Here is an 8,426-nt window from a genome sequence, read left to right on the forward strand (position 1 = left end):
AATCCTACTTACAATGAATGGATTTACACCCCAAGGAATGGATTAGATTTAAGAACATGCTTTTATAGAGACATACAGTTTTAAACCACCATATGTTTCCATATACTAGTAATGAACAATATGAAGAGGAAATCAAGAAAAAATTCAATTTACAATATCAACTAAAAGAATAAAATATTTAGAAATAAATTTAGCTAAAGTTATAGGATTTATACAAAAAAACAAAAGTAACATTGATAAAAGAAATCAAAGACTTAAATAAACTGATGGACATTCCATGTTCATGGGTTACAAAACTAAATATTGTCAAGAGGTCAGTTTTATCCAAGGCAATTTATAGATTTAGCACAATCCCAATCAAAATTCCAATAGACCTTCTTTTCAGAAATGGAAAAGCCAATCATCAAATTTATAAGGAAGGGCAAAGGGCACCAAATAGCCCAAATTGTCTTCAAAATGAAGTAGGAGGACCCATACCTCTCAATTTTAAAACTTATTTAAAATTTATAGTAATTAAAACTGCATGGTACTGAAACAAGGACAGAAATATAGAAACTCTCGAATTGAGAGTTCAGAAATAAACCCTCATTTCTATGCTTAACAAATTTGACAAAGGTGCCTAGTACATGCAATGGGGAAAGAATAGTTTCTTCAACAAATTGTGCTGGGAAAACTGGATGTCCAAATGCAAAAGAACGAAGCTGGACACCTATTTCACAGCCCACAAAATTAATTCAAAATGGATCAAAGACTAATGATAAGAACCTAAACTATAAAACCACTAGAAGAAAATGGAAGGAAGCATCATTCGGAACTTTTGTTAAGTAGTGGTTTCTTAGACTTTACATCAAAAGTATGGGTAACAACATTAACAAAAAAACTAGATAAATGGTGCCTTATTAAAATAAAAAAAAACTTGTGCATCAAAGGATTTCATCATGAAAGCAAGAAAAACAAGCTAAAGAATGAGAGAAAACATTTGGAAATTTCCTGTTCTCTCTGGGTTTAATATCAAGAATATGTAAAAACATCCTACAACTAAACAACAAAAAAACCATACAACCCAATTTAAAAAAATGAGTTGCAGATTTGACTAGAGATTTCTCCATAGAAAATATAAAAATGGCCAAAAAGCACATGAGAAGATGCTGAAGAAATCAAAACCACAAGGGGAAAGCATTTTACACTGACTAGGATAGTGACTATTCTAGTACTAATGGAAAATAACAACTGTTGGAGACAATGAAGAGAAATAGGAAAACTCATTCATCACTGGTGAGAATGTATAAACAAAATGTTCCACAGTAGGCAGTGTGGAGAACAATTTGGTGAGTCTTTAGAAGGTTCTGTATAGATTTACTATTTGATCTGGCAATCCCACTGTGCCAGTTTGAAAGGATGTACATACCCTAGAAAAACCATGTTTTAATCCTAATCCCATTTTGTAAAAGCAGCTGTTTCTTCTAATCCTTATTCAATACTGTATTTTTGAAACTTTGGTTAGATTATCTCCCTGGAGATGTGACTCATTCAAGAGTGGTCATTAAACTGGATCAGGTGGAGACATGTCTCCACCCATTCTAGGTGGCTCTTGATACTTCACTGGAATCCTATAAAAGGGGAAACATTTTGAAGAAAGCAGGAGATTCAGAGAGAGCAGAGAAGTATGACATAGCCACGAGAAGCAGAGAGCCCACCAGTCAGCAACCTTTGGAGATGAAAAAGGAAACACCTCCTGGGGAGCTTCATGAAACAGGAAGCCAGGAAGGAAAGTTAGCAGATGATGCCATGCTCACCACGTGCCTTTCCAGATGAGAGAGAAACCCTGACTGTGTTTGTCATGTGCCTTCTCACTGGAGAGAGAAATATTGAACTTCATTCGCCTTCTTGAACCAAGTTATCTTTCCCTGGGTGGCTTAGATTGGACATGTCTATAGACCTGCTTTAATTGGGACATTTTCTCAGCCGTAGAACTGTAAACTAGCAACTTATTAAGTTTCCCTTTTTAAAAGCCATTCCATCTCTGATATATTGCGTTCTGGAAGCAGAAAACCCACATCTAAGTGTACACCCAAAAGAACAGAAAATATCATCCTGAACTGCATTTGCGCACTAATGTCATAGTGGCATTATTCACAACTGCCAAAAGATTGAAGCAACCCAAATGTCCATCAACCTATAAGTGGATAAACAAAATGTGGTATATACTCACAATGGAATATTATTCAGCCATAAAAAAGGAATGGTATTCTGATACATAGAACAATATGGATGAACCTGGAACATATTATGTTGAGTGAAATAAGCTAGACACAGGCAGAAAAAAGATTGTATAATCTCACTGATGTAACATGATTAGAATAAAAGCAAACCCATCAGAGTCAGAAAGTAGAATATAGATTACCAGAGGTCTGATGTGGGGGTAAGGAATGGGCAGTTAATGCTTAATTGGTCCAGAGTTTCAATTTAAGGTGATGGAAAAGTTTTGATGATGGACGGTGGTGATGGTAGCATAACACTGGGCATGTAACTAACACCACTGAACTGTATATTTGAATGTGGTTAAAATGGGGGAATTTTAGGTTTCCTATATTTTTAGAAAAATAAACATTAAATATACATAGTAAACCATGGGCTAGAGTGAAGAATAAAATTATAAAAGTGTTTTTTCATTAACTGTAAAAAATGTACCAGACTAATACAAGTGTTGATATTAGGGTGGCATATGGGAACTCTGTATTTTATGTATGTTTTATTGTATTACAACTTCTATAATAAAATCAAAAACCAAACCAAGCTAAGACAAAACAAAAACCTCAATTCCAGATGGAGTGTGAAGCCAGTGGACCTGCAGTGTTACTGCCAAGATGTGCCTGTCTAGTATCAGGGTTGGGATGAGAAAAAAACATTCTTCTGGTTGCCAAAATACAAAATCCATTTTCTTCACAACCTTACCAGATTCTTTATATGAACTGTCATTAATGTGGAAAAGTGGCACCCTGGCAATTAGATTAGAGCTATCTTAGAGGCATCTGAGGACATACACTGCACATATTTCTGAAACATCCTCCATTCACCTTGTATTCTTTGCTGAGGATGGAATCCCATCTCTTACGTAAAAAGGCTGCCTTTCTTGATTGAGGGATTTAATGTTATGAATGTCAGTCCATTATACAGAATCCCATTTCATGATACCTGAGGTGAAGAATGACACATTTCAGGGCGGGCCATGGTGGCTCAGCAGGCAGAGTTCTCGCCTGCCATGCCAGAGACCTGGGTTCTATTCCTGGTACCTGCCCATGAAAAAAAAAAGAATGATGCATTTCAGAAGTGATGAAGTTTACTTTACCATGCATCTTTATACCTGTTTTTTAGTTTATTCTAAGCTTTTCAGTAACTTGGCAGTAATTTTGTTTCATTATATGAATGCTGCGTGATTAAGAAATTTTTTGAATGCAAACAATAGTTGGTGTTTTTAACTATTTCTCTGTTAACTGTTTAATGTGATAAAAATAATTTATTTTAGCAATGTGTGCAAGGCCACATATATTTGAACAATATTCCATAAATTTGCATGTTTTTTTCAAAAAACACCCACTTTTACTTTACAGTTAGTGTTTCTCTGTTCTATTTAAAATTTTTTTTCCTACCCTGGGATCATGAACACAGCCTCCTGTATCATACTGAGAAATTAATTTTTGTGTATAATATGAAGTAGGCTTCTTGTTCATCAATAGCTAAAAAAAATTGTCTATGTATATTAACTCAATCTATTTAATTTCATACTTGACTTAAAATTAAAAGAAAAAGAATACATAGTACTGTTGGGGTGGCTTGAAGCTGTATATACCTTAGAGCAAAATGCTTTCACCCTAGTCTGTTCCTGTGGTTGTGAACTCCTTATAAGTAGGACCTTTCAATGAGGTTACTTTAGCTAAGGGGTGGCTGACTTCAAACAGAATCTGAATTTTAATCCTATTCCTGGAGTCCTTTATAATCCAAGTGAAGTTCAGACATTGAGAGATTAAATAATATTTAAAAATAATAAAAATTAGAACAAAAAAATCCATGGTGAATAAAATAACAATATTTTAAGTAAAGTCTGAATCAGACCTGGTCATCTGTCCTCACTCACCTTACCCTGGCCCTGACCCTGCATAATTAAATGCCATGAAGAAGAAACTGTCTCTCTTCTTTTCACTGTAATGTCTCCAGGGCCTAGTTCAGTGTCTGGTACAGAGGACATGCGCAGCACGTCTTTCTTCCATGAATGAAAGAAAAACTAGGGTTCAGTGGAAGGAGGACTAGCCTGTGAGTCTGCAGATGGGCAGGCCGTGTCGCCGATGCACTGTGTGACCTTAAGTCACTTCTCCGTTGGCCTTCTCTTTGAAAAGAGGGCATTGGATAATATGAGCCCATTATTCTTCCCAGTCTTTAATACTAAGATTCTTCACTGGTCTTGGGGCAGGTTATCATCATGGGGATTCACCCATCCAACTGTCCAGCAAAATTGATCACATGCCACCAAAATGCCTAACAGTGGGCTAAATGCTGGAGAAAAGAGGATCTGCAGGAAACCTCCCAGCCATCAGGGAGCTCACGGTGCAGCAGAAAGGTGGATCTGTGGGAATGCATGGGGATATGTGAAGAGAAGAGCTTTAATAGATACAGTGGGAACATTAGAGAAGGAAGGCCCAGGTCCCCTGGGGGCAGTCCTAGTTTATGCAGAGGATTCTAGCAGAGAGAGAAGAATAAGGAGGAGTTTGTCAGCCAGAGAAGAAGGAATGGGTGCTCTCCAGCACAGGGAAGGACATGTGTGTGGCTGGATGTGTTTTTCTCCCTTTTTCTGAGCCTGGCATATGGAAGGCAGTGGATGCCAAGAATAGAATGAAATCTTTTTTTTTTTCTTTTAACTTTTATAAAAATTGTACAATATAACATATATACAAAGCAAAGGAAGAGAAAAGTAATAGTTTTCAAAGCAATAGTGTTCAACAAGTAGTTACAGGACAGATCCCAAAGTTTGTCATGGGCTACCATACCATCATCTGAGATTTTTCATTCTAGCTGCTCCAGAATGTAGGGGGCTAGAAGGAAAAAATACATTTTTTTTTATCATCACGAGCAACTTTATTTTTCTTTTTTGTGAAAAATAACATGTATACAAAAAAGCAATAAATTTCAAAGCACAGCACAACAGTTAGTTGTAGAACAGATTTTAGAGTTTGGTATGGGTTGCAATTCCACAATTTTAGGTTTTTACTTCTGCTCTAAGATCCTAGAGACTAAAAGAAATATCAATTTAATGGACTCACATTTATTTGTTAAACCCTATCTTCTCTGTATAACTCCACCATCACCTTTGATCTTTCTATTAGAATGGGATCTTTTAAAATTAAACTCAAGGGTGAGGATGAGACAGAGATTCTTTTAGGATAGTAAGATAGAGGAGTTATACAACCAGGTATTAAACTTTGCAATGCCAAGTTTTGATTGTTTTATAAATGACCCACCTTTAGGTGAGACAGCCTCCTTCCCACCCCATGTGAGAGTCTCTGTGCCCCCTTTTTGCCTGCCTTTACCATCTAATCCTCTCTCCACCATAACTGAACGAATGATTGCCTCATCTCGTCTGGACGTGGAACATAAGAAGCAGGATGGAGAAGGTAGAGGTTTGTGCATGTGTAGAGGTGGTTGTGATAGATACTTGCACAGGTAAAGTATCCTGAGACAGTGTAGTTTTCATGGTTAGAGATTTATATGCTGGACTAAATTAATTTACCTAAAATGGAAAGGAGTATGGTTATTGTTAGGGAGAAGCAGGTTGTGAGAAGTCATCTCATTGGTTCAGTGTGCCCAAAAATATGAGCTGGGCTAATCATAAATGCTCAAGTTGGAAGGAGAACAGTAAACATATTTCTTTATATTGGGAAAGTTCCCTTGGTGATGGTTAAATTTTAGGATATATAAGTCATTTTATTTACTGTTTTATACTATGCCAGCAGACAGCCCTAGTAGCAGCACCCAGGGACAAAAACAAATGAGGGAGACCATGGGGCCCAGAGTGCTGTCAGAGTGGGTTGTTAATGACTGAACCAGTTCAGCCCCTTTTGAGGCAGTAAGTAGCTTTCAAGTCAGCATCTCTGTCAAGAAAACTAAGCCCTAGGACAAAGAGAACCCCCTTCCCAGGATTGAAGCCTCTACTTCAGGAATCCCCTCTAGGGAGATCCTGCATCTGGAGAGCCAGTGCTGAGATGGACAATATGCCTCAGTGTGCTTACAGAGAACAATCGTCACTAAATGTCAGGCATTTGGGAGCTCCATAGGTTTCTCTCAGAGCATTTGAGATTGGTCAGCGTACTGGTGTCTGTGACCTGAGGCTTCACAGGCCAAAAGGGAGATGATAGACACAGATGTTCACTTCCTGTCTCCTCTCTCTTGGTTCCACAAAGGAAATAACATTTGTAAAAGGTCTGTTGGTGTTTGGAGACCATCTCATTGCATTCTTCTTTCCATCAGGATTCCACTGTACAGCTGAGTAACTCCAGTGTCTGTTTAGATTATCTCTTGGACTTTCATATATTTCCTTTTGTTCTGCCCAGAGAGATAATTTTCTAGCAATGATGACGAGGTTGGCTCTGTGCTGGTTAAGCAAACCCTGCAAAAGGATGACATTTGTACTGAGCTGCAAATTTTATTGGTTCAGTTACAAGGCAACATTAAATATTAGATACTTCTTCCTCCTGTCATGGCCTGAAAATTATAATCTACTAGATCAAGGAGAGAAAGAGGCTTTGTCTTAGGTGCCAACTGTAATCAATTTCTATTTGGAGAACAGTATTGAGAAGGGCATTGAGGTTGTTTCTAGACTCAGTGGGAAGGAGTGCTGTGATCAGTTAAGCCCTATCTGACAAGTGGGGAATAAGAAGCACAAGTACCAGGAATTTGCATCACCTTGATCTTGCTTTCTAAATGTTCTCTCTCTCTTTGCAATCCAAGCATCCTTTAAACCTTGCCTGACAAGTTTCATGTCATGCCTTCCTATGCAAATATATACTCTTGGGTCCTACAGAGAATGTCTCCTGCTACTTGGAATTCTATAATATTCTTTACCCTTTATTAACTTTTTAAATGTTTAGTTTTTATGGTAGCAGAGGATTACCAGTCTTAAAACAAGGTATCATTTTTCTCTATTGAATTGAAAAACAATTTGAAAATTATATTAGGCAGTGTTAGTAGGATAATATAGGATAAAATGGACACTGTAATATACTATTGGTGGGAATGCAGCTTGGTAAATCCCTTTTTGAAGGGAAACTTGAAAGCCTATATTAAGAGTCTCAAAAATGTGAACAGATCTTTTGACCCAGGAATGATATACATATATTTTTTTTGCATGGGCAGGGACTAGGAATCAAGCCTGGTCTACAGCATGGCAGGCAAGAATTCTGCCACTGAGCCACCATTGCACCACCCTGACCCAGGAATGACTTGTTTTTTCACCTCAGGAAATAATCCCAAATGAGCAAAAATCTACATTCATGTATATGCACTGAAGTATTATCTATAATGGAAAGAAGCAGGAAACAAACATACTCAGCAAAAGTTTAAATAGCTATGGCATAATAATCAAAAAGCAGCTTCCTTTTATTGATCATGTGTATGCAGGATCCATTCCATATTTTGTCTTATTAATTCTTATGTCACATGAAGAAACCGAGGCTAAGAAAGGCTAAAGGACTTCCAATCCCAGTAATACATATAGATTAGTTAATCTGAAAGCCATTAATTACAAAACACCTAGAACTGATGAAGGAAATATTAAAATGCTTAAACAATATATTTAAATGCATAGCTGCCCTTGCAAGATATATTGGAGATCCATAGGACCCCCCAAAAGGAAAGGATATTGAAAAAGAAAATGTTAATTAAAAGTATTGGCTGTCCTGGGGTGGAATTGGAGGTGGGGAGTTTTAGCCTCTGTAGACAATGGGTTTAAGGTTTACTGTCTATGTGGGGATAGACCGCAAGATACATACTAAGTGAGTATCTCATACTCTGGATAAAAATTGGATCCCAGTGACTGGGTGGACTAGGAACAATACCTCCATCAAAGAGAGCCAAATATGTGATTTGTGTCATCATAAACTTTGACTAAAAAATAAAATAAAAAGGGGTGGGTCATGGTGGCTCAGCAGGCAGAGTTCTTGCCTGCCATGCCAGAGACCCGGGTTCTTTTCCTGATGCCTGCCCATGCAAACTAATAAATAAATAAATAAATAATAAAATAAGTCTCTAATGAGATAGAATAATCATTGGACTGCCTGCATATGGAATGGGGATTTCAATATAAACTGTGTGAAAGGTCCAGAAACCACAAGCCTTTGAAGTCTCCTGAACTGCTAATACTCTGGGGGCACTTGGAA

The sequence above is a fragment of the Tamandua tetradactyla genome, chromosome 20 (assembly GCF_023851605.1).
Source record: "Tamandua tetradactyla isolate mTamTet1 chromosome 20, mTamTet1.pri, whole genome shotgun sequence".
Taxonomy (NCBI): Eukaryota; Metazoa; Chordata; class Mammalia; order Pilosa; family Myrmecophagidae; genus Tamandua; species Tamandua tetradactyla.